The sequence below is a fragment of the Hesperophylax consimilis genome, chromosome 14 (genome assembly GCF_061612785.1).
Source record: "Hesperophylax consimilis isolate HC1 chromosome 14, BYU_Hcon_1.0, whole genome shotgun sequence".
In the NCBI taxonomy this organism is placed as follows: Eukaryota; Metazoa; Arthropoda; class Insecta; order Trichoptera; family Limnephilidae; genus Hesperophylax; species Hesperophylax consimilis.
The window spans coordinates 23,544,473-23,570,540 of NC_142849.1; the positions used below are offsets into that span (position 1 = coordinate 23,544,473).

At 34.0% G+C, this 26,068-nt stretch overlaps 1 protein-coding gene and 2 pseudogenes across 1 annotated transcript in view; all 3 read left to right on the top strand.

Annotated features, from left to right (window-relative positions):
* The window catches only part of Sol1 (CUB domain-containing protein Sol1), a 341,999-nt gene that overhangs the window by 217,283 nt on the left and 98,648 nt on the right, over positions 1–26,068 (top strand). The gene's annotated exons all lie outside the window — the stretch shown is intronic.
* LOC149418076 (uncharacterized) lies at positions 16,218–17,536 on the top strand (annotated as a pseudogene).
* Positions 22,883–25,151, top strand: LOC149418077 (uncharacterized; annotated as a pseudogene).

The following is a 26,068-nucleotide window of genomic DNA, read 5'->3' on the forward strand; positions in this document are numbered from 1 at the left end:
ATATTATTAAATTCATACAATTCCTTCAAATATTAATATGGAATCATATAAAACTGCTTTCTGCGGCTTAAAGCCAATGAATCCAACTAGATTTCACCGTTTTTCCCATATTTTTAGGTTTTATAAATATATATTTTTAGGTTCTATAAATATGTATTTTTAGGTTCTATAAATATGTTTTTTAGGTTCTATAAATATGTATTTTTAGGTTCTATAAATATGGCACACTAAAACAATCGATCGCTCAAAACTTTTTTTTCAAATTTGGCATAATATACCAAAAATCACTCGAGTGGAAAAAGAGATAAAACACGTAGAAATATATTGTGGGCATATCCACACGCCTAAAGTAAGCTCAATTTTTCTTACTTCTGGAAAAATTTTAAAATATCAAAATTATATCTCGGACAGAAAATTAATTTAAGGCTCCGTAGCAAGCTTTAACAAATAAGAAGGTGTGTAGAAAAGGAGATATGTAAAATCGAATGTTAGAGGGAGCGAGTTATATAAAAAAGGTTTTAATTTGTATGACTTAGACATTTAAACGCTCGACCAATTAATGTCTAAAGTAGCAATTAAAAAAACAATGCGACTGTTTTCATACATATAACATTTAAATGACAGGAGCAAGTTTGTTTTTTTTTTAATTTTAGTAATTTTCAGGGCACAATTTGCAATTTTTTTTTCTAAAGAATTTCGTACAATTACTTTTTTAACTCGGCAAATGTATAGAGATTATCTTAAAAAATAACCTTTCTTAAAGCTTTAAAAATGTAAAGTGTTGTGACAGCTTTAGGTGTCAATATGGATTCACAATATTATTAGAATAATAACAAAAAAAATCTAATTTTGAATCGTGTCATTATCGCAGAATATGATTATTTAAATTGACCACAACCAGTTTCTTTAAAATCGCTCTTGATCATAATAAATTCTATGGATTTTCTTTTGCTATACCTACGTATACGGTTGTTTTGCATGACAAAGACATCCTCTTAATGTTCGAGATGGAATACTTTCATGAAAAAAATGAAATCAGGTTAACAAAATCTGGAAAACGATTTGTACTTGAGTTTCTTTGGAGATCACATAAGGTTTTCCGCCTTTTTAGTCAAATTATTTGCCAAACAAAAACGTTATTTTATGTTGTTGACTAGCTGACGTGTACTTGGTGTTGATCGCGGTTACAAATGAATTGGAGTAAGATTTTGAGATAGTGAATTCTATTAAGCTGGATGTAGTTTTAAGAGGCATAGAAATACATTATTGGTTTGAATCATTGTTACACTATTGTATTTGTACGCCTTTCTTGAAAGAATTGAGTTTTTATATGGAAAAAACCTATTTTTTCGTATTCATATTGCGTATGTACGACCGAAAACAAATAATTAGTTTTAATATTTTAAGTATAACTTGCATAAAGTATATTTTCATAAAATGAATAAATTATCCCCATCCTGGATTATAACGTAAGTTACGTTTAACCTTGATTAGGTGAAAATAATACTTTTATTAAGAATTGAAAAGTATTGGATTCACTTGATTGTGCCATATCTTCCTCGGGTGTATAAGACTTCTTTAAGTGGTGTGTATAAAGGTGTTATGGTATGTTTTTAAGGAATGCAAAAAAAAATTGTGGAAAGGACCTTAAATGTTAGTGTAATTACCACTGCACATAAGACAATAATATGTTGTATGGGTAAGGAAGGACTCGCCATTGTGAAAAGGAGCACTCGTTTTATTCCTGTCTATCCTCCCCGGGTATCACTGCGGTAGCACTGAACACAAAGCGGTTTTGCACTAGAAGTGCGCGGGTTATTGTATGTAGGTAAAGCAGTTCATGAACATGCTTCACCCAGCAATTTAACTTATAGCGGGAGAGGTTTATAGTGAGAGATGCGGTGTGGGTTATTGTAACAGACTGATTGCCCAATGTGCAGCGAAAGAGTGCGGGAACCGAAGAAGTTAGGACTAGTAACAACAATATTATCTCAGTAGAGTGGTATGTGTGCATTAGATGTTTGTGTAAATTAATGTATAATGCGTAATGGCGTAACCATTAAGTATTCACTTACACGTCTTATGATCTCTTCACGCTTCATCCGCTCCTTTTTACAATAATGAAGAATCTCTTTACTAATCTTTTCTATTTCACATAGCCTTATTTTAGCATACATAAGTTTTGATTCTGATAGTAACATGTCTTCTTTGAGAATTCTCAGCTTTGCTTATCACTCCATTCCATCTCATAAATTTGCCGTGCATTCCTTTCTTCGATCATCACATGCACTTCATTTTGCCATACAAGTATTTGACTAATTTAATCGTGCCATGTCTTCCTCGGGCGTCCCTAACTTCTTCTACCATTCACTTCTACGTCATTTTTGAATATCCTTATCAGCCAAAAAATACTTCCTAAATACGTATCTGCCATGTGGTATCTTCATAATAATGGTAAATAAAAGCATACCGCTGATAGCTCCGCTGTAACATATTCAGCTTTCTCATAACAACAAGTGTAACAGAAAGAGAGATTGCAATGAAGTCCTTAACGGTAGTAGCATAACATACCACTGCCAATTCTGCTTCAGATTAAAAAAAAAATTTTGAAAAGTGCAATTTTCCAATAGTTTTCCATTACCAGTGGTTTTGAGGTAGAATTGTTCTCTAACAACTGGTTCAAACAAATTCGATCAAGACTTATTGTTCTCCGTACAACAATATTACAACAAATGAGCTTGAAACTAATAACGCTTCCAAAACTACATTAAAAGGTAAGATGAAAACTACTTTAATCGATTTCATCAACTCTGTGTACAAACATATTTCAACAGGCAGCCCAACTTTAGCTAAAGTTTAAAAGCTTTTACCCACGTACAAGTACCTACATAGTAAAAAGACAGAAAAGCACCACAATTTTAACGGTTAAGTGGCGCAAAGGCAATTCACATTAGTTGACGTCATGTACTTATCAATCTCTTAAGGAAATGCGTCTCGATAGGATACGAATGACGTCAGAAATCAACTAGAGTGCTTATATTGCTGGGTTATTAAAATATTTATTACAAGATTTATTAATATTTTACGAATAATTTTTTCCAATAAAACTTTTCCACGGTATACGGAAACTGGGAGTACAAGGATTGTCTGAATTCTTGACAGAAAAAATCTGTTCATTTTGTGTGAAAATAGTTATGAATAATAGGTAGGTAGTGTACGTACTTTATCGTTTTTCTGAATTCTTCACAGATCAGTTCTAATTTTGAAAATGTTACTTAAATTCAGAGCAAACGTGAATTGAACCAGTTTTCACACAAGACTACGCACAGCACAGACAACCAAAATTACGATAAGTAGTATGTACATCAATCAAATCAAAAGGTTAATTACGAACCCTCTACCCCACCTGCTTTGTATAAGAACTTCAAATTATTTTCTCATTTTCAGTATCTTGTTTTTCTCTTTATTTTCTTTAGTATTGAAAATTTTGTTTAAATCCTTTATTGTATAGTTTAATTTTACATTATCGGTCATACCAAAAAAATTTAAATAAAAAAAAAATAATAATAATTTTACTTTTTACCAATTCCCCTTATATTTTTATTTTATCATTTAATATTCTTTAATCATTTATATAATATGAGTCTTGTCCGAAAACTTCACTTCTTCATGAAACTTTTTGTAATAAAATTTATTTCTATTTATTTCCCCAATAAACTAAAACACAAAAAAATAATAATTAAAAAAAACTACACAATTTCATTGAATTTTCAGTAAATAATAATTTTATCTTCTACACTTTTGCGTCTGATTTTGTGACTCATCTGCGGTTTTATTCGCTTGGAATCCCAGCTTATGAACATGAAGATGGATAAGAATTACGAAAAAATAATATTATTGATGTTTACGCCCGATTGTCAGTTAAACAAATGTATATTTAAATAGACGGTAAAATATAATCGATTTTTAAAACTCATTCGATAGCGTTAGAAAGTGAAAAAAGTGAGGACAGAAAATCATAAATCCTTACCTTTAATGTATGCTTATTTCTTGTGAAGACAAAGAAACATGTATTAATTACCTTTTAAGTTTTTAGATTTTTAGGTACACATCTCACGGGGGAAATATTTTCATTTCCACAATACGACGACATTCAATTCGGAGATCTAATTCACTCGATTCAACGACCAAGTTTTCGAAATCAATGATCCAGAATTTTTAAATAATAAGTTTTCAAGTGCAACGAGAATAACGATCATATACAAGGTGGGGCAAAAGTTGTCATAATTTGAATTGGCTGCCATTTTGTTAAAAATCACAAAAATTGGGCTCTGTTTTCACGGAAACTTTATTTGAAGGTTTGCAAAGACGCTCAGCTAAACGCTTAATTGTATGCGCAAACGGTGCAGGACGACGAAAAAAAATTCACGTTGCGAGAAAACAATATGAATTGATTGATGAACAACGGAAATTTGTCAAATAAGCAGTAACAATAATTCCGCATTCTTTAGGTGTATATCGATCCATTGCTTGTTATCAACAAACTCTATCTATCTACAACATTTCAAAGCACATTGACATTTCATACCATTTGCAAAAATTATGGCATATTCTCATTATGACATTACTTTTGCCCCATCTTGTACAACAATATTACGAAAGTTGACTACTTTTCATCTCACAGCCGAGTCGGTAGTTTTTTTTCTTCTTTTTTGTTCTTGTAGCAGGTAAGACTCTACAGGAAAGAGAAGAACATAAGGGATGAAAATATTCAAGACAGATACTCGGGATATGGAATAAGTCCCAAACAGTGGCGGCTCGTGACTTTTTTATGTACAAGACTGCTAATATTACAAAAAATGGCATTATTGATGTTGTGGTAGCTGAAAATGTTTTTTTTCGAAAATTCTATTTTTTGTATGAAGATTTTCAGAAAATTTCAGATTGGCCGTGCGCCGAACGGATTTCCTGAAATTCTTCATACAAAAAATCGAATTTAAAAATAAAAAAAATCGTCTTGGTCACAACCAAATAATTTTTGATTTTTCTAATTCGTATTGTTGTAAAACATCAAAGGCGTAAATAACTATGACATAATTTCAACAGCAAATGTTCACATATGATTATAAATATTTTATTTAATATATATATATTAAAGTATTATTGATATGAGTGATTAATTTGTGGGATATTATGTCATTCAACGTCTGCCTTGATGTTGGACACTGCAATGCTGTCCAAAAAGTTGGCAAAAGAAGGAGGTAGCGCAATATATCCACAAAATAAATCACTTTAAGTTAATATTCATTTAAAATTATAATATTTTTCACTGTAATTCCGCATTGTTGACTTTAATCATCACATTACCTCGCCATTATTGCCAGAAGGGGTATTTTACGTATCTTCTATTATACGTATTAAATGTTAACTCTGAGTAACACCATTTGTCGGTTGTCTCTGCTCATTTATAACAAAGATATATGTGCTCACACGGAGGGTTAGAAAAGTGTTTTCAGGCTTTGTCCTAATCAAAACAAAGCCTTAATCTTCCATGGGTTTTTGGCCGTAAATGAAATCAACACCCGTGACCGCGCATCACAAGCGAAGTGTAAGCAAATATCAAAGTTACAGGATGCTTACAGCTACAGAAAATATATCTAACCGATAGTTTCGTGAACGGTGGACCTCGTGTCCAAAAAACTTGCTTAAGGCGAAGCTTAATGCTAAATCACTATTTTGATTGATCTTTATAACGAATTGGTGTACATTATGAATACCAAAAAATATGTTTTAGATAAAATAAATAAAACAATAAAATACTCAATAAAAATATAAATGTAAATTACTATTATTAAATTATTTTTCCAATAGAAATGTATAAACGCGTAAAAGAAACAACTTTTTAAAAATGTAGTATTATAGCTTAAATTATCTGTGACAGTTTCATTTGATAAAACTTTTTGTTTTCTTATAAAATTATTTACAAAATAAATAAAAACCAGTTTTGTGCTTGAAATCGAACGTTTCTAGACTCCGTTTGTCAAGCTATTTTAATGCCTATTACCAAAAATATAAGGTATACCAAGTATGTATACATTTTTGGCTTGTAGCTTCCTCCTAAAATTTTCACTTATTTAATAAATAAAAACGTAAATTTCCTCTGAAATCTTAAGAATTGTAGGTAGGTACTTAAATACCATCCTACTTAATTATAAAACATAAATATTTTAAGTAACAATTATTTTATTTAAAATAAGGAATTATTCAATTTGTCTAAAGAGATGTCACTCAAGGTTCTTACAATTCTATAAACGTTGAACATCACCATCTGAATTACAATTTTTTTCAGGCTGGAAGGTGCCATAATATTCATTATAATTAGTAGGAGCATACGAACTCTGGTGGGATAAAAATGTAGTATTCATCACGGCAACTTTGAACCCAAACGTAAAAACAGACAGAAGAAATGTTAAATGGTAGAGTTAAGACAGAATGTCGCTACACTCAATCGAAATTATTATTAGTCCACTATTAAGATTGGTCTAACCGTATCTTTTGGGGAAATTGAGTATTTAATCTAATCTTCACCTGTTTGTGGCAAATTAAGGGTAGTGTATATCTTGACTATTATTTTAATACCCTACTGTTATCGAGTATTGTGCTAACTTTCCTGAAAAGGTTACAGTAGTTGTGAAACCTGGTCGGCAATAAGTAATAAAAATGATGTGAACAAAGTCAATGTTTTATTTGAAATTTAGAAATATTTCGTGCAGTAAGCAACATAGCAGTCAATATAAGCTCTCTTTATGTACGTCTATAGAGCTTTCAAGATTCAGATCTAGAGATTATTTTATATTTTATTTATTTTGGAAAAGACCCAAACAATATTTATTTTAATTTACATTTGACTCAATAAAATACGCTATTTTCAGAGCTTCCTCTAGGATCGGCGCGTGTAAGCTAAGTAAGTTTTTTTTTATTGAATAAATAGTTAATACATATCAACAAACAAGTCCTGCTAAGCCAATTGAATTGGCTTGTCAACAAGTGCTTAAAGTTTAGTTACATATACATTTTTATAAGTTATAATTTACATCTTATATCTACAGAATCAACAATTTTTTCATACAATTTTTCATACGTATTAAATTTTTTTTTTAAATTTCCGATAGCCAATTTCTCACCATATATTTAACCTTATTCATAGACTTACATTGCTTTATAGTGTCAAGAAATAAACTAAATATCTTCAGTATATTGTATTCAAACGTTCTCTGTCCGTATTTATTATTAAATTTCGGAACTATTCACCCGTCATTGCGTCTGAATCTAGTACTGTTTTTATGTTCTAATTTTTCTTTATGCTGCGGGGTAAATATATACTGAATTATGATTTTTTGCCATCGAATAGCCTTAACAGGTAAAATTTTGGCACTCTGAAACAGCAACGGTGTATTATGTCTCTTTTAAGTAATATACGTATATTTCTCTCGTGTTTAACGTAAATGTTTACGTAGGTTTTTACCTGAATTATCAACTATCAGAAGTGCGTTATTATTGTACAGTTAAAGCTATACCTCATGGATTCACAAGAAAAACAGTTTTATTTTATCGTTAAAGTTTTTGTTTAAATTTTAAATAGGCATCAAAATTCAAGTTGTTTACGAGTACATGCGCCATTTAGTTCAAGGGCTTTAGCTAAATATAGCTTATTTATATATTTTTAGGTTTTAGGGTTTTTTCAAAGACTTGATTATGGACAGCAATTATTACAATGCTTATCTGTTAGTTCACTATAAGCGACTAGTGACTAGTCATATAGACTAGTAAATAGTCTATATAAATCGTTCATTAAAAATGCAAATTACATTAGAAGGATATCTACGATAGCTCGGCCGTAGTAAGATTTGTATGGATGCTGTAATCCGGATACAGAACCCCACCTGACGTGTACTTGGTGTTGATCGCGGTTACAAATGAATTGGAGTAAGATTTTGAGATTGTGAATTCTATTAAGCTGGATGTAGTTTTAAGAGGCATAGAAATACATTATTGGTTTGAAAGAATTGAGTTTTTATATGGAAAAAACCTATTTTTTCGTATTCATATTGCGTATGTACGGCCGAAAACAAATAATTAGTTTTAATATTTTAAGTATAACTTGCAAAAAGTACATTTTCATAAAATGAATAAATTATCCCCATCCTGGATTATAACGTAAGTTACGTTTATCCTTGATTAGGTGAAAATAATACTTTTATTAAGAATTGAAAAGTATTGGATTCACTTGATTGTGCCATATCTTCCTCGGGTGTATAAGACTTCTTTAAGTGGTGTGTATAAAGGTGTTATGGTCTGTTTTTAAGGAATGCAAAAAATGTTTGTCGAAGGACCTTGAATGTTAGTGTAATTACCACTGCACATAAGACAATAATATGTTGTATGGATAAGGAAAGACTCGCCATTGTGAAAAGGAGGACTGGTATCACGGCGGTAGCACTGAACACAAAGCGGTTTTGCACTAGAAGTGCGCAGGTTTTTGTATGTAAGTAAAGCAGTTCATGAACATGCTTCAGTCAGCAATTTAACCTATAGCGGGAGAGGTTTATAGTGAGCGATGCGGTGTGGGTTATTGTAACAGACTGATTGCCCAATGTGCAGCGAAAGAGTGCGGGAACCGAAGAAGTTAGGACTAGTAACAACAATATTATCTCAGTAGAGTGGTATGTGTGCATGAGATGTATGTGTAAATTAATGTATAATGCGTAATGGCGTAACCATTAAGTATTAACTTACACGCTTATAATCTCTTCACGCTTCATCCGCTCCTTTTTACAATAATGAAGAGTCTCTTTACTTATCTTTTCCATTTCACATACACCTTATTTTAGCATACATAAGTTTTGATTCTGATAGTACCATGTCTTCTTCGAGAATTCTCAGCTTTGCTTTTCACTCCATTCCATCTCATAAATTTGCCTCGCTTTCCTTTCTTCGATCATCACATGCACTTCATTTTGCCATACATAAGTATTTGACGTGCCATGTCTTTCTCGGGCGTCCCTGACTTCTTGTACCATTCACTTCTACGTCATTTTTGAATATCCTTATCAGCCAAAAAATACTTCCTAAATACGTATCTGCCATGTGGTATCTTCATAATAATGGTAAATAAAAGCATACCGCTGATAGCTCCGCTGTCACATATTCCGCTTTCTCATAACAAAAAGTGTAACAGAAAGAGAGATTGCAATGAAGTAGCATAACAAACCACTGCCAATTCTGCTTCAGATTAAAAATAATTTTAAATTTGAAAAGTGCAATGTTCCAATAGTTTTCCATTACCAGTGGTTTTGAGGTTGAATTGTTCTCTAACAACTGGTTCAAAAAAATTCGATCAAGACTTATTGTTCTCCGTACAACAATATTACAACAAATGAGCTTGAAACTAATAACGCTTCCAAAACTACATTAAAAGGTAAGATGAAAACTACTTTAATCGATTTCATCAACTCTGTGTACAAACATATTTCAACAGGTAGCCCAACTTTAGCTAAAGTTTAAAAGCTTTTACCCACGTACAAGTACCTACATAGTAAAAAGACAGAAAAGCACCACAATTTTAACGGTTAAGTGGCGCAAAGGCAATTCACATTAGTTGACGTCATGTACTTATCAATCTCTTAAGGAAATGCGTCTCGATAGGATACGAATGACGTCAGAAATCAACTAGAGTGCTTATATTGCTTGGTTATTAAAATATTTATTACAAGATTTATTAATATTTTACGAATAATTTTTTCCTATAAAACTTTTCCACGGTATACGGAAACTGGGAGTACAAGGATTGTCTGAATTCTTGACAGAAAAAATCTGTTCATTTTGTGTAAAAATAGTTATGAATAATAGGTAGGTGGTGTACGTACTTTATCGCTTTTCTGAATTCTTCACAAATCAGTTCTAATTTTGAAAATAATACTTAAATTCAGAGCAAACGTGAATTGAACCAGTTTAGGTTTACACAAGACTACGCACAGCACAGACAACCAAAATTACGACAAGTAGTATGTACATCAATCAAATCAAAAGGTTAATTACGAACCCTCTACCCCACCTGCTTTGTATAAGAACTTCAAATTATTTTCTCATTTTCAGTATCTTGTTTTTCTCTTTATTTTCTTTAGTATTGATAATTTTGTTTAAATCCTTTATTGTATAGTTTAATTTTACATTATCGGTCATACCAAAAAAAATTAAATAAAAATAAAAAAATAATAATTTTACTTTTTACCAATTCCCCTTTATAGTTTTATTTTATCATTTAATATTCTTTAATCATTTATATATATGAGTCTTGTCCGAAAACTTCACTTCTTCATGAAACTTTTTGTAATAAAATTTATTTCTATTTATTTCCCCAATAAACTAAAACACAAAAAAATAATAATTAAAAAAACTATAAATTTCATAGAATTTTCAGAAAATAATAATTTTATCTTCGACTCTTTTGCGTCTGATTTTGTGACTGATCTGCGGTTTTATTCGCTTGGAATCCCAGCTTATGAACATGAAGATGGATAAGAATTACGAAAAAATAATATTATTGATGTTTACGCCCGATTGTCAGTTAAACAAATGTATATTTAAATAGACGGTAAAATATAATCGATTTTTAAAACTCATTGGATAGCGTTAGAAAGTGAAAAAAGTGAGGACCGAAAATCATAAATCCTTACCTGTATGCTTATTTCTTGTGAAGACAACGAAACATGTATTAATTACCTTTCAAGTTTTTAGATTTTTAGGTACACATCTCACGGGGGAAATATTTTCATTTGCACAATACGACGACATTCAATTCGGAGATCTAATTCACTCGATTCAACGACCAAGTTTTCGAAATCAATGATCCAGAATTTTCAAATAATAAGGTTTCAAGTGCAACGAGAATAACGATCATATACAAGGTGGGGCAAAAGTAGTCATAATTTGAATTGGCTGCCATTTTGTTAAAAATCAGAAAAATTGGGCTCTGTTTTCACGGAAAATTTATTTGAAGGTTTGCAAAGACGCTCAGCTAAACGCTTAATTGTATGCGCAAACGGTGCAGGACGACGAGAAAAAATTCACGTTGCGAGAAAACAATATGAATTGATTGATGAACAACGGAAATTTGTCAAATAAGCAGTAACAATAATTCCGCATTCTTTTGGTGTATATCGCTCCATTGCTTGTTATCAACTAACTCTATCTATGTACAACATTTCAAAGCACATTGACATTTCATACCATTTGCAAAAAATATGGCACATTCTCGTTATGACATTACTTTTGCCCCACCTTGTACAACAATATTACGAATGTTAACTACTTTTCATCTCGCAGCCTAGTCGATAGTTTTATTTTTCTTCTTCTTCATTCTTGTAGTAGGTAAGACTCTGCAAAAGATGAACATAGGGGATGAAAATTTCCTAGGCATAAACTCGGAATATGGAATTAATCCCTAAGCTGAATCAATGAACAATTTGATTTTCAACAAATTTGAGGTTGATAAAAACGGCCGTAAGAAATGGTAGCACCACTGGTTGGAGAATTGGTCGCAATTAAATAATTTTCGGTTTTTCTATTTCGTATTATTGTAAAAGCTTTAAAGGCGTAAATAACTACAGCATTATTTCAACAGCTACAATTCACATAGGATTTGAGATTTTCACGGCCAAAAGTATTATATTCATTAATTTGTGGGATATTATGCCATTTTGCGCTACCTTCTTCTTTTGCCATTTTTTGTACAGCATTACGGTGTCCCACATCAAGGCAGACGTTTAATGACATAATTGTGTAAATTACACATCTGCCCTGACGATGAATACTGTAATGCTTTCCCAAACGTTGGCTAAAGGAGGTTGCACAACACGGCATAACACGCCAAAAAATCACTACCTATATATTAATATTCATTTCAAATCGTAATATTTTTCACTGTAATTCCTCATTGTTATCTTTAATGTCATCACCTCGCCATTATTGACAGAAGGGGTATTTTACGTATCTTCTATTATACGTATTAAATGTTAACTCTGAGTAACACCATTTGTCGGTTGTCTCCGCTCATTTATAACAAAGATATATGTGCTCACACGGAGGGTTAGAAAAGTGTTTTCAGGCTTTGTCCTAATCAAAACAAAGCCTTAATCTTCCATGGGTTTTTGGCCGTAAATGAAATCAAGACCCGTGACTGTGCATCACAAGCGAAGTGTAAGCAAATATCCAAATTACAGGATGCTTACAGCTACAGAAAATATATTTAACCGATAGTTTCGTGAACGGTGGACCTCATTTCCAAAAAATTTTCTTAATATTTTCACTTATTTAATAAATAAAAACCAAAATTTCCTCTGATATCTTAAGATATATTATTTTTAATTTAGATTTTTAATATAAATTTATAATAACCATAAATATTTTACGTTACAATTATTTTATTTCAAATAAGGAATTATTCAATTTGTCTAAAGAGATGTCACTCAAGGTTCTTACAATTCTAGGAACGTTGAACATCACCATCTCAATGACAATTTTTTTCGGGCTGGAAGGTGCCATAATATTCATTATAATTAGTAGGAGTATGCGAACTCTGGTGGGATAAAAATATAGTATTCATCACGGCAACTTTGAACCCAAACTAATAAACAGACAGAAGAAGTATTAAACGGTAGAGTTAAGACAGAATGTCGCCACACTCAATCGAAACTATTATTAGTCCACTATTAAGATTGGTCTAACCGTATCTTTTGGGGAAATTGAGTATTTAATCTAATCTTCACCTGTTTGTGGCAAATTAAGGGCAGTGTCTATCTTGACTATTATTTTAATACCCTACTATTATCGAGTATTATGCTAACTTTCCTGAAAAGGTTACAGTAGTTGTGAAACCTGGTCGGCAATAAGTAATAAAAATGATGTGAACAAAGTCAATATTTTATTTGAAACTTAGAAATATTTCGTGCAGTAAGCAACATAGCAGTCAATATAAGTTCTCTTTATGTACGTCTATAGAGCTTCCAAGATTCAGATCTAGGGATCATTTTATATTTTATTTATTTCGGAAAAGACCCAAACAATATCTATTTTAATTTACATTCGACTCAATAAAATACGGTATTTTCAAAGCTTCCTCTAGGATGGGCGCGTGTAAGCTAAGTAAGTTTTTTTATTTTTTATTGAATAAATAGTTAATACATATCAACAAACAAATCGTGCTAAGCCAATTGAATTGGCTTGTCAACAGGTGCTTAAAGTTTAATTACATATACATTTTTATAAGTTATAATTTACATCTCATATCTACAGAATCAACATTTTTTCATACAATTTTTCATACATATTAAAATAAATATTTTTTTTCCAATAGCCAATTTTTCACCATATATTTAACCTTATTCATAGACTTACATTGCTTTATAGGGTCAGGTAATAAATTAAATATCTTCGGTATGTTGTATTCAAACGTTCTCTGTCCGTATTTATTATTAAATTTCGAAACCATTAACCCGTCATTGAGCGTGAATCTAGTACTGTATTTATGTTCTAATTTTTCTTTATGCTGCGGGGTAAATATATACTGAATTATGATTTTTTGCCATAAAATAGCCTTAACAGGTAAAATTTTGGCACTCTGAAACAGCAACGGTATATTATGTTTCTGTTAAGTAATATACATATATTTCTCTCGTGTTTAACGTAAGTTTTTACGTAGGTTTTTACCTGAACTATCAATTATCAGAATTACGTTATTATTCGACAGTTTTAAAAATGTCTCCACTAGTAAAAGCTATACCTCATGGATTCACAAGAAAAACAGTTTATTTTAACATTAACGTTTTTGTTTAAATTTTAAATAGGCATCAATATTCAAGTTGCTTACGAGTACATGCGCCATTTGGTTCAAGGGCTTTAGCCAGATGTAGCTTCCCTATATATATGTATGGGTTTTATGGTTTTTTCAATGACTTGATTATAGACAGCAATTATTACAATGCTAATCTGTTAGTTCACTATAAGCGACTAGTGACTAGTCTATATAATCGTTCATTAAAAATGCAAATTACATTAGAAGGATATCTACGATAGCTCGGCCGTAGCAAGATTTGTATGGATGCTGTAATCCGGATACAGAACTCCACCTGGGTCATACAACCTTACCAACATTTTATATGAGAAATAGAGCTGATTAAACATCTGTACTCTTTACAAACTTTATAACGGCTACTCTCAATATATTTATTTTTTACATTAACCCTGTACAGGAGGCCCTGAGGAAAATAATTTCCCTCAGGGTCTGTGTCATATTTGGAGATGCTGTGTGGAGGGTCTTTTTTAAAGAATAGAAGGAGGAAGTTCTGTTAAGGAAAAGGGTATGGGGGATAGGTAGGAATCTAGGAATCAGTTTGTCCAGGAGTGAAGGACGTATGATCTATCCCTCCCGCTGTGGCGCAAGGCAATGGGTCAAGGGAGACCAGTTGGAGAGGTCAAATGGTCTCCTTAAAACAGCCTCTCCCGATCCGGCACGCCATGCAGTCAATAGGTAGGCACATCGTCAACACATCTCACCGGATGAACCCGGACACCCATGCTTAGTCACCAATCGTAGCGAGCCACTTGAGGCGATTATCGAATAAATGGTTTCCGTGGCGGTGGTACCTAAACCCGCCTCCCAAATTGAAGTCATTACGAATAATAAGACTATTAAATCGTTGGAAAATTTGTCACACTTTTAGCAGTGCTAGATATTTGTAAAAGACAAACATTCGAATCGTAAAATTGCTTTTAATTGCTTTAAACGTGTTTAATAGCCAGATATGAATTTTCAGGCACTTCCCAACCATCCTTCTGTCCATCTCCTTCCTTTTACCACTCATTTCAGCCTCACAACCTACCCTGATTGAAGATATCATAGTCTCGCATGTTTTTGTGGTTGAGAGCAGTTGGGACCATATAGGTGATCACTTTAAAAAATATTACGACCATTAAATCGTTTGAATGTTTGAAGGTATGTCCAATTTAAAAATATAATTTATAATGGCTTACAGTTGTTGCAAATTTAACGAAACTTTAGCATTTCCAATTAAAAAATTGCATGACAAAATAAATTTATTTATTTAAATCTTTGCACAAAATATTAGTTATTAACTGTGTTAAAAAAATTCTTTCATATTATAATTCCTCTTGTATATGGAAGAAGTTTTAACTTTTAATATGAGAAGTGTGCAAAAGCACTAACTTCCCACGACTGTTCGGAGCTGGGGGGACTATGTAGTCACCAATTGGGGTGTTGTTAGGATGAAGGAAGAGAGAGGCAGTAAATCTGGTCAACAAACACGGCTAAAGCATTTCAATTCGATAAAGAATGGTTGTCTTTTACAAGGACGATTCTGAGAGTATCTGGATTCGTAGTAAAGGATCTTAACTCTTTCCCCGTCTTTATTAACGGTCTTCCTCTTACTATTAATCCTGAGCATCCTGTATATTATTCAACAATGTCAGAAAGGTTTTAAATGTTATGTATTTTCTCTAAAGCTCTGCCGACAATCTACCGGATGGGATATTTCTCAGTAGTACAAATTATTATAATATGATGAACACTAAAGGATAAATTTTGACCTTGCCGAGAACTGTATTTGGATACCTACGAATATGTCTGAAACACAAATGTTTAATGAACTCTATTGTCTTTCCAAGCGACCAAAAACGTTGATTTTATTGATGTATTTTATTGTTTTCATTTCACCTTTTTAGTATTTTAGTTGAGCGGTTAATTTCTTCGGCTGCAAATCCGATGGTTGCGGTTTCGAATACAGGAGTTCGCAAAATATTAACTGAACTCTTTTCATGTGACCGCCGCAAAAGGGTTTTAAGGGAGAGCTATAGATCAAAAATGTGTATATTCTCGGTTTTCCTTATATCGGGAGTAGGAACGATTAATTTCAAACACAAAAATGGTTTACCTATATTGATTTTGTAAATAATTTTATAAGACAGCAAAAAATTTAATCAGAGAAACTGTCGCGGATTATCTTACATATAATATTCACTTCTTGTGAGTTTAACTAAATAAACCTCTTCTTTCATTACAGAGAAACTCAATTGTGTTTTAATTGACTGTCGTTCAAAGCACAGGAAAAATATCATTATAAAACGACATTTATTCTCACAATATGGAAAAGTTGAAGTTTACATTTCAATCAAAACCAACAACAGACGGAAAGTCTAATTTTATTGCCATAACCTCAATTGTTACACAAGATGACAAAGTTTTCCTGATTCCGGAAGAATGTCAAGCAGCATCACTCCACAAACCTATCTACACCTCTAAGGCTTATGTTGCAGTAAAAAATACATTGAAAAAAAGACACCAAACCAGAAGTGTATGGAAAAAAATGACAGAAGATATTTCACAAACATATGTGGATGCGGATAAAAACATGATTTTTCAGGACCAATTTCTAGAGGAAATTACCAAAGAACAAGTGTCTATTGCCAATAACAGGAGTTCAGAAGACCCTATAGTGAAAATTTTGGAAAAATTAGTCGAAAATCAGCAGAAAAACGAAAAACAAAGCATTAAAAAGTTAGCTGACAGGTTTGTACTTGAAAAATTTAATGGAAAAAATATAAGTGCATGTCACTGGATGGAAGTATTTGAAACAGAATGTGCAAGGTTTGACATTACTAAGGACGAAGAAAAAATTGAAATCTTCAGATTATTTTCATCATCAATCATCAAATCGTGTACAGATTGGTATTCGTCCATGATGATAAAGCTTAGTTTACAATCAGAGTGGTTAGATTGGAAATCAAACTTTCTGCAAACCTATGGTGATAAAGGTTGGACTGCTAGCAGATATGCTTTATCTTTCTAGTATCAATCAGGATCATTATTAGAATATGCGGTTAAAAAAGAAAGACTTTTACTTGAAGTAAGAAAAACAATTGATCAGGGGACTTTAACCGATATAATTGCTGCCGGTTCACCAGATTATATAACAGATAGAATCAACAAGGATGAGATTATAGAAACAAAATACTTGTTTAATGAACTTGGCAAATTAGAACATTTAGTTTCGAAGAAAAAGTATATGAGAAAGAAAGACGATACTAAGCCGTTGAAAGAAAAATGTAGCATTTGTGAAAAATTAAATAAAGGTGTGCGCTATCACTCAGAAGATTTATGTTGGTTCAGAACAAAGAATAATAATAATGAAAATGATAAGAGGAAAATAAAGCACATTAATAATTCAGAATTAGAATGCGAACTGCAATGTGAGAACCAAAAAAACTAATAGTGCCGCCATTAATTAAAGTAAAGTTAGTGTTAAATAAAAATGTTGAAGTATTTGGAATCTATGACTCGGGCTCTAATGTGTCATTGATAAACTCAAGGTTATTGAAGATAAACAATGAAAAAACAGGTTATTCGAACAATACTAACTTAAAAACAATTAATGGCGTTAAAAAGGCAATTGGTATGATATCACTGGATGTAACTATTTTTAACATTGAAAAAAATATGGATGTCTTTGTAATAGACAAAGAAAATTTTGATTACTATTTTTTAATTGGACTTGATTGCATACAAAAATTTAGCTTAATTCAACATGAAAACTTAGAAATCAGTCAGAAAGCTCCAACACAAATAAATGAAATAGTTTCTAATCAAACCCAATCTAATCATTTAATAAACTTCAATGAAAATTTTACAAAAAAAAACTTCATTACTTATATAAATCATCTAGACTTTGATCAACAAAAAGTGATTGATGAATTAATAGTGAAGAATAAATCTGTATTTGCAAAGGACAAAGATGACATTGGAAAGGTTAAAGATTATGAAGCACACATTGATTTGTTAGTGGAAAAATATTGCAATAAAAGACCGTATCGTTGCACAATCGAAGATAAAAAAGAGATTGAAAAACAGATTGCAATATTACTAGAAAAAAATATAATAGAAGAATCATATAGTCCTTTTTTTTTTTTTTTTTTGTTATTTGTTTTTGGGGTATTATGCCGTGTTGCGCTAACTCCTTCTTTAGCCAACGTTTCGGACAGCATTGCAGTGTCCATCATCAGGGCAGATGTCTTATTTGAGGTTGTGTTAAAATGTGAGCTTAAGGATGAGGTTGTGATACCGTGTTGCCAGCTCCAACCCTCTGAGCTAACATTAACGTATCATTTTTTTTATTTAAAGTGGTTTTCTTCGTTTAGCTCTGGTGTATCCGTCAATTACCGGATACCAAGAACTATTAAGCTTAGCTCCATCGTCTCTATTGATGTTTACGGGATTTTTATGAATTTCAATGGCCTCCGTAATCAGCCGTGCTCTATAAGTTTTCGGTCTCCCCAGGATTTCAGGAACAAATCCAAAGTAATGCCCGGTGTCAATCAAATGCTCGGCAATTGCCGATTTGTCAGGGTGGCCGAGTTTACAAGCTCTGAAGTGTTCCGAAATTCTTTTGGAGATAGTCCGCTCTGTCTGGCCTACATAGACCTTGTCACATCCGGAACAGCTGAGTTTATACACTCCATCTGTTTCCAGAGGAAACTTAGTCTTTGCAGACCTCAGTAAGTCCTGTATCTTTGTTGTTGTTCCGAAGACAGTCTTGATATTTTCCTTTCTCAAAAGCTTGGCAATTTTGTCTGTCACATTGTGCACATAAGGCAGGAAGGCACAGCCTTTCGACTCTTGTTCAACTCTGTCTTCGTTTGGTGCAGATTTGGCTCTTATGATTTGCCTTGTCTGACTTGCTGGGTAGCCGTTACGCTCCAGTGCATCGGTCAGCTTCGTAAGTTCCGCTCCGATTTTATGTTCTTCGCATATTCTGGTCGCTCGGGTCACCAATGTATGGATAAGTCCTCTCTTCTGCGCTGGGTGGTGGTGCGAATCAGCGTGTAAGTACCGATTCGTATGGGTTGGTTTCCTATATACAGTATGCCCTAGGCTACCATCGTGTTTCCGCATCACCTCCACATCTAGAAAGGGCAGGATTTTATCTTCGTTTTCCAGTTCCATTGTGAATTTAATTTTGCTGTGGAGAGAATTAAGATGGTCCAGGAATTCGTTTAGTTTCTCCGTTCCATGAGGCCAAATAGCGAAGACATCGTCGACGTAGCGCCACCATACTTTAGGGACAGCCGAAGCTGTGTCGAGTGCCACTTCTTCAAACTTCTCCATAAAAAAGTTGGCTAGTACTGGCGATAACGGACTGCCCATCGCAACTCCCTCCAATTGCTCAAATAGTTCACCCTGAAATGCAAAGTATCCCGTTTTGAGGCACTGTTCAAAAAGTTTGCAAATGTCTTCCTCATATATCTCCCTGAGCATTGTCATGGAGTCTTCTAGAGGCACATTTGTGAAAAGTGACACGACGTCAAAGCTGACCAGAATATCTCCTTCCTCAGTCTTAACTTTCTTGAGCTTACTTATCAGATCTGTTGAATCCTTAATCCACGATTCAGTTTTACCAGTTTGCATCTGCAGTAATCTTGAGAGGTATTGGGAAAGTTTGTATGTAGGAGCGCCAATAGCGCTGACAATCGGTCTCATTGGGATTTCCTTTTTATGTATTTTTGGGAGACCATACAGGGCAGGAGTTCTAGAGGCTTTTACAAAAAGCTTAGACCAATCCTCTTTCCTGATGCTAGAAGCTTTCACTAGTTCCCTTGTCTTTATGTCAATCTTGTTGGTGGGGTTGTTTTTAATCTTCTTATAGGTGCCTGAATCGCACAAGAGGTCTTCCATCTTCTTTGTGTAGTCTGCCGTATTAATCACGACAGTGGCATTTCCTTTATCGGCTGGCAGAACCAAGATTTCCTCATTGGCGCGTAATTCTTTTAGGGCCATAAACTCTCCTTTCGTGATATTGGGGCGGGGTATTTCAGCCCTTTTCAAAATATGGCAAGTCTCTTGCCGGATGTCCTCTGCTTGCACCTCTGACATTTTGTGTACTTTCATCATTGTATGTAGTGCAGTCTCTACACCACATACGATGGATTCCACAGGTATCTTTTTGGGGGCCACTGCAAAATTCATCCCCTTTGCCAGTACATAAGTTGCGTCTGGGCTCAACGCAAGGGTCGAAATGTTGATGACAACTTTATTTTGATTGAGTTGTTTTCGCTCACCTTTTTTGTCTCGGTTGAGCCTTTCAAACTTTTGTTTCTGTCTCGCATCTGTTGACTGCTTAGATCTCACTGCTTGTTGGTAAGTCATGTTGTCAACTTTTCTCCAGTCTTCTTCGGTAAGGGTTGCACTTAGGTGCAGATGTAGAGCGAAAAGGTCCCGAGATACTCCATCCAGCTCGCCTCGCACATTGTGGATCTTCTCCCTTAATAGTGCAGCCTCCGCTCTTTGGAATACTCTATCTGCTTTCCGGGATGTGATGTGTCTTTTTATTTGGATGTGTACTGGTACAATCGATTCTTCTTTACACCTCTTGAGAAAAGCAAGGCTGCCCAAAAAATGGTTTCTTTTCTTTCTCAGATTCTCCAATCGTCGTACCAGTGTGTGAACTTCCTCCCCATAGAGGTTCGTCAAATATGATTTAAGATTTTCACGGCCAAAAGTATTTTTGTTATTTGTTTTCGGGGTATTATGCCGTGTTGCGCTAACTCCTTCTTTAGCCAACGTTTTGGACAGCATTGCAGTGTCCATCATCAGGGCAGATGTCTTATTTGAGGTTGTGTTAAAATGTGAGCTTAAGGATGAGGTTGTGATACCGTGTTGCCAGCTCCAACCCTCTGAGCTAACATTAACGTATCATTTTTTTTATTTAAAGTGGTTTTCTTCGTTTAGCTCTGGTGTATCCGTCAATTACCGGATACCAAGAACTATTAAGCTTAGCTCCATCGTCTCTATTGATGTTTACGGGATTTTTATGAATTTCAATGGCCTCCGTAATCAGCCGTGCTCTATAAGTTTTCGGTCTCCCCAGGATTTCAGGAACAAATCCAAAGTAATGCCCGGTGTCAATCAAATGCTCGGCAATTGCCGATTTGTCAGGGTGGCCGAGTTTACAAGCTCTGAAGTGTTCCGAAATTCTTTTGGAGATAGTCCGCTCTGTCTGGCCTACATAGACCTTGTCACATCCGGAACAGCTGAGTTTATACACTCCATCTGTTTCCAGAGGAAACTTAGTCTTTGCAGACCTCAGTAAGTCCTGTATCTTTGTTGTTGTTCCGAAGACAGTCTTGATATTTTCCTTTCTCAAAAGCTTGGCAATTTTGTCTGTCACATTGTGCACATAAGGCAGGAAGGCACAGCCTTTCGACTCTTGTTCAACTCTGTCTTCGTTTGGTGCAGATTTGGCTCTTATGATTTGCCTTGTCTGACTTGCTGGGTAGCCGTTACGCTCCAGTGCATCGGTCAGCTTCGTAAGTTCCGCTCCGATTTTATGTTCTTCGCATATTCTGGTCGCTCGGGTCACCAATGTATGGATAAGTCCTCTCTTCTGCGCTGGTTGGTGGTGCGAATCAGCGTGTAAGTACCGATTTGTATGGGTTGGTTTCCTATATACAGTATGCCCTAGGCTACCATCGTGTTTCCGCATCACCTCCACATCTAGAAAGGGCAGGATTTTATCTTCGTTTTCCAGTTCCATTGTGAATTTAATTTTGCTGTGGAGAGAATTAAGATGGTCCAGGAATTCGTTTAGTTTCTCCGTTCCATGAGGCCAAATAGCGAAGACATCGTCGACGTAGCGGGCATACTGTATATAGGAAACCAACCCATACGAATCGGTACTTACACGCTGATTCGCACCACCACCCAGCGCAGAAGAGAGGACTTATCCATACATTGGTGACCCGAGCGACCAGAATATGCGAAGAACATAAAATCGGAGCGGAACTTACGAAGCTGAACGATGCACTGGAGCGTAACGGCTACCCAGCAAGTCAGACAAGGCAAATCATAAGAGCCAAATCTGCACCAAACGAAGACAGAGTTGAACAAGAGTCGAAAGGCTGTGCCTTCCTGCCTTATGTGCACAATGTGACAGACAAAATTGCCAAGCTTTTTAGAAAGGAAAATATCAAGACTGTCTTCGGAACAACAACAAAGATACAGGACTTACTGAGGTCTGCAAAGACTAAGTTTCCTCTGGAAACAGATGGAGTGTATAAACTCAGCTGTTCCGGATGTGACAAGGTCTATGTAGGCCAGACAGAGCGGACTATCTCCAAAAGAATTTCGGAACACTTTAGAGCTTGTAAACTCGGCCACCCTGACAAATCGGCAATTGCCGAGCATTTGATTGACACCGGGCATTACTTTGGATTTGTTCCTGAAATCCTGGGGAGACCGAAAACTTATAGAGCACGGCTGATTACGGAGGCCATTGAAATTCATAAAAATCCCGTAAACATCAATAGAGACGATGGAGCTAAGCTTAATAGTTCTTGGTATCCGGTAATTGACGGATACACCAGAGCTAAACGAAGAAAACCACTTTAAATTAAAAAATGATACGTTAATGTTAGCTCAGAGGGTTGGAACTGGCAACACGGTATCACAACCTCATCCTTAAGCTCACATTTTAACACAACCTCAAATAAGACATCTGCCCTAATGATGGACACTGCAATGCTGTCCGAAACGTTGGCTAAAGAAGGAGTTAGCGCAACACGGCATAATACCCCAAAAACAAATAACAAAAATACTTTTGGCCGTGAAAATCTTAAATCATATAGTCCATTTGCAGCTCCAGTTACATTGGCTTATAAAAAAGATGAAAACAAAAAATCTAGATTGTGCATAGATTTCAGAGATTTAAATAAAATTGTTGTCCCTCAATCACAGCCGTTCCCGCTTATTGAAGACCTGATGGTAAAAACAAGAGATTGTAAGTTTTTCTCAACACTAGACTTGAACTCAGCATTTTGGTCAATTCCTCTTCGAGTCACAGACAGGCACAAAATTGCTTTCGTCACTCAAGAAGGTCATTACCAATGGTCATGTTTGCCATTCGGCTTAAAAACCGCACCAGCAATATTTCAGAGGATAATGTGTAACACAATACGGAAACACAAACTCGGAGATTTCACAGTAAATTACATAGATGACAACCTGGTTTTTTCAAAAACTTTCTCAGATCATGTCAAACATCTAAGACAGCTGTTTCAAGCGATTGAAAGTGAAGGCTTAAGACTGAAGTTTACAAAATGCACGTTCGCAGCTGACTCGGTTAAATATTTGGGTCACATAATACAAAATAATTCAGTTAGACCTCTGAAAGATAACTTGATATCAATAAGAAACTTTCCAACCCCAAAAACGCAGAAAAACCTGCGACAATTTTTGGGAAAAATAAACTTTTACCATAAATATGTGCCAAAAATAGCAATGAAATTGGATCCGTTGCATAATCTTTTGAGGAAAGGTCAAACCTTTGATTGGACTATGGCATGCCAAGAGTCATTTGATGAGATGAAACAAATTTTATTTTCTCAACCAATATTAACCATATTTGACCCGAACTTGCCTTTACATGTATACACAGATGCTAGTATACTAGGAGTGGGAGCTATCCTAAAACAGCCACAAGAAAACAATGAGGAAAAACCAGTAGCTTACTTCTCAAAGAAATTGAATGAAGTTCAAAAAAGGAAGAAGGCTTTATATCTGGAATGCCTAGCTATCAAAGAATGTATTAAATATTGGGAACATCTATTGTGATAGGTAAGAAATTAACTGTCTTTTCAGATCACAAGCCATTAGATAATATGAATATAAAATCAAGAACTGATGAAGAATTAGGAGATCTAACATACTACCTATCACAATATGATTTTCAAATTAAATATTCTACAGGTAAATACAATATTGAAGCTGATTGCCTAAGCAGAAACCCAGTCTTAGAACCAGATGAGAACCAAGATGAGCAATTAAAAGTTATCAACTTAATAAAATTAGAAGATATCTTAAAAGATCAGGTGAAAAATGAGAAGATACAGTGCAGAAGAGATAAATTGATATCGAAGAATAATGTTTATTACAAAAAAATAAAAAAAAGAGAAAAAATAATTCTATCAGAAAAATTCAGCATAGTATTTATCAAAAATGTTCATACAGACCTAGGTCACATAGGAATTAAACAAATGCAAAAAATGATAAGCTCGTTGTACACAGCAGAAAATATGACAAACAATATAAAGAGAACCTGCGAAAGTTGTTCAGTATGTTTAAAGAACAAATCAAGAGGTAAAAACAAATATGGATTGATGTCTTACTTGGGTCCTCCAACAAAACCTTTTGAAATATGTTCCATTGATACAATAGGCGGTTTTGGGGGTTCACGGTCAACAAAGAGATACCTGCACCTGCTATCAGATCATTTTACGAGGTTTGCATATATTTTATTTATTTATTTTCACATATTTTGACATCAAGAACTCAAAATACCAATGATTTCATCAAACTCGTAAATTCCACAGAAACTAATGACATCGGTATGATACTCTTAGACCAATACCCCGGTTTCAATTCTAGAGAATTCAAAAAATTTTTGGATGAAAAAAATATTCCAATAATTTTTACTGCAGTAAACTCACCTTTCTCAAATGGATTAAATGAAAGATTGAACCAAACACTGGTTAATAAAATTAGATGCAAAATTAACGAAAATGACTCAAAAGTAGCTTGGACAACTATAGCACATAATTGTGTAAAAATCTATAATGAAACGGAGCACACTGTCACAGGATATGCGCCACAGTATCTACTTAACGGCACAGATGTTACAATTTTGCCAAATGAGTTAAAACTTAAGAAGACCGACATCAGTTTGATGCAAGACAGAAAAAAAGCTCTGGAAAATACTATGAAGTCACATAATTACAATAAGATAATTTACGATAAAAGCAGGAGACACTTCAACTTCAACGTTGGTGATATTGTTTTTGTGGAGAATGGAAACAAACTTAATAGGAATAAGCTAGACGAATTGAGAATCGGACCCTACAAAATTATAGAAAAATTATCAAACTCAATTTACAAGATAAACACTGGTCGACAAAAATCAGAATCAAATTTTTTCCACATCTCAAAGTTAACTCCAGTACCTGCATTAATGAACCAAAAAGAGGATACTTAATAGGTTGGGGTTTATTGTCTTCCCTAGGGGGGAGATGTAAAGAAAAATATAATTTTCTATAATTCAAGGCAATGCCGAGCTTGTCTCGTCATTGTGGCTGTGTGTGTCTGTCACTGGCTGGATGTGCGCCACAGTACCTACACAGTCGACTCGATATTTCGTAATCTATGGTTTAAGAAATAGTAAAAATAATCTATGGGTTGTGACAAGGCAGATTGATGGGAATAATTTAATTAATTTGTAATTGCTATCGTGATTGTGATTAAGGACTTGACATAACAATTAATAACATTAAATGTCGTTTCTTTCATTACAGGTAATGTTTTGTTACTTGTATTTGTTGAATGCTTTTCTTTATGTAAATCTTGTGAGATTAACTAAATAAACCTCTTCTTTCAATACAGAGAAACTCAATTGTATTTTAATTGACTGTCGTTCAAATCACAGGGAAAATATCATTATATACATAGTATACAAATATACATAGTATACAAATATACATAGTATACAAATATACATAGTATACTAATATACTCAATATACGTGGTATACAAATATACATAGTACACAAATATACATAGTATAAAATGTACGTAGTATACAAATATACATAGGATACAAATATACATAGTGTATTTGCGGCACTTTCGAGAGTCGTGTTTAGAGACCAGATCTACATCTACGCCAAGTCCCCTCTCCCTATTCTTGATTTCCTTTCCCGTACCTAACAAACTAACTTCCTTACCCTCAGAAACTACTTAGATAAACTCTTTTGAGAAACTGAGTCTCAATTATCAAAATTTTCAAAGTGTTTTATCTAAAATACAACGTATTTTTGTTTATTTGAAATTTTATCAAAACAGGGGAAGAGCTCATAATATTTGTACCTAATTATTCTGGATTTATTGATATGGAAA